The following is a 2,520-nucleotide window of genomic DNA, read 5'->3' as shown; positions in this document are numbered from 1 at the left end:
CACACACACACACAGAGTGAGCATTAAGTGTGCTGCGTTCAGGTGCAGTCAGAATGATGAAGTAGCATAACAAGAATAAAAGCAGCGGATGAGGAAGTACATGACAACGCATTAATACAGAAACCAAAACATGTGTTTGTGTGGGTCTGATTGAGAGTGCGTGAGTGTATACTGTATGTGTGTGTGTATGTGTGTGTGTGTGTGTGTGCGCGAGCAGACGTGTGCAATCTCAGTGACTGGCCGTGGCCTCGATCTTGACCTCGGCGTCTGCATTCCAACAGAATGAAGCAAGGAGATGAAAAGGAGACGAGGGGGGTGGGGGGAGAAAAAAACTGAAAATGAGGTAAAGCTTGTAAAAGTTCAACGAAGAAGTGCTGGAGGGAGAGAAACGAGAAAGCACAGGATGACTGCAAGAAAACATTTTTGCATTCTGGTTATCGTGAAATAACTTCACTTCAGTTCCATTATTATTTCATTTCCTTTCCCTAAACTCCATTAACGTTGTGTCGAGATCACGAGAAAACAAAAAAAACCCTGTCATTTCTGTCCCTCTGTACGAAATAAGGAGCACACGAAGGAAAAGGAAGCGCGTGTTCTACTGCAGGCCCTGATTACCCGAATTAATCGTGACGTGACTTTGATGTGTTTGGCTGACACGAACACGCTCACACAAACACACCTTCAGGTGATTAACAAACACCAGACCTTACATCGCAGCGCCGCGTATTTAAATATGTACATTAATCACACAATGAGATTAAACACGCGTGTGTATACACCCGCCATGTGCAAATAAACACACAATCAGACAAACACATGTATAATTGTGTTTAATGTTTAGCTTGAAGTGTTGGTGTGAATCAGTTACAATCATATAATTGCACTGTGTTTATACAGCTCTAATCGCACATACGTGACTGTGTTTCTCTTTATCTTGTTATGTTTGTAAAGCATTCACAGTGAATATATTATCAACATGATTTCTGCCACAAATCTGTGCACTGTGTGCTTTGACTTTCCTTTTTCTCTTCTTTCTTTCTAGTCACAAAATAGCACCTAATTTAAGTAAATGTATATATACTCTCATGTTTAATTATAGGATTTCTTTACCCATTTATCCATGTTTATTATGGCCAGGTCACACCGTCATTTACAACATGGGAATTTGTGGCAAAATCAATTCATTCCAGCGGAATTGCAGCAATCAGTAATCCGTCTAAAATGTAACTCTGACATGCAAATTTAAGTCGCTGAACAATAGCAACCTGTCTTAACAGTGCTGATGTTTCAGGGAATGGAGAGCCAGACAGTTCAAAATAAACTATCTTAACTATATTAGCTTATTAGCTGTGTGTGCACCATCTAGCTGTATTTAACCTCCTCTGCTGCAGTATAAACTGCTCCGAGGAATGGTTTTCAGACAGTAATGAGACAGGAGTCGATGGTACAAGTATGACTTTTGAATAAACGGAATTATCCTGTTAGCGACTAAGCTAACAAGCTTGTTACCTAACAATTAGTAAGCTAGCTAGCTTCAACGGCTATTTCAACCCTTGTCAATAAATGAATAAAATAATGTACGATCCTGAAAACAAAATGCAAAATAAGAAGTTTAAAGAGCTATTGTGACTGACTAGAGCTCGCCTGTTAACCGTTAGCTCACCAGCTACAGAAGTTCACCAGAGCTTAATACTGTTTATTGTGAGTTTGTCAGGCAGATACAGTAAAGCTAAGCTTTACAAGGCTGGGGATGAGTCCAAACTGCGTTTTCATAATGAATTTGAGAATTAAAAAACAATTATGTGTATCACCCTTTAACTCTAATCTTAACTTCAACATGTTCCTCCATCCTGGTTTGCTAATGTTTTTCTACAGAGGTCAACAGTCTGGTTTCTAGTACAGTTGGAGTAAAAAACCACCAGCTAAGGCCAAGAAGTGAATGAATGACACAAGATGTAAAACACATTAATATTCCAGTGGAGCAATCCATTTCTAAAAATTCAGAGAACTTGTTCCCGGAATACCATATCCAGGAAATTAAACAATAAAGAAAAAGGTAATAAAAACATTTTTAGACACATTAGTAAAAATAATTGGCTTTCATTAAGAAACAATTTAAAAATCTTTTAAGTGACATACTTTGATATAATTTCCTCTGTTTGTTCTCCAGGCAGCAGCTCAACTCGCTGCCGCTGTAATAAACTGGTTTCCCCTCGGAGATCCATAAAATTCATCTTATCTTATATAACAAACCCGACAGCAGCAGAAAGATCCCATTGTAGTTGTTCGTGAACCGAGGTCCACCTCAGGAAAGAGTCTGGAGCGCAGTTCATTCAAGAGGCAGCCCTCACCTCAAAGGGAAATCAAATTACACACACGTGCGAGCACATATGTTCGAGAGACACACACCTACGACTGGCCGGATATCCTCCAATACGATGCTGGCCTCTGAACTCTGTAGGCGCGCGCACACACACACACACACACACACACACACACACACACACACTCCATACAACC

Source organism: Morone saxatilis, unplaced genomic scaffold, assembly GCF_004916995.1.
Source record: "Morone saxatilis isolate NCDOM2014 unplaced genomic scaffold, NCSU_SB_2.0 Contig4, whole genome shotgun sequence".
NCBI lineage: Eukaryota > Metazoa > Chordata > Actinopteri > Moronidae > Morone > Morone saxatilis.
The sequence above is the reverse complement of the archived record's forward strand: the minus strand, read 5'-3'. Positions refer to the sequence as shown.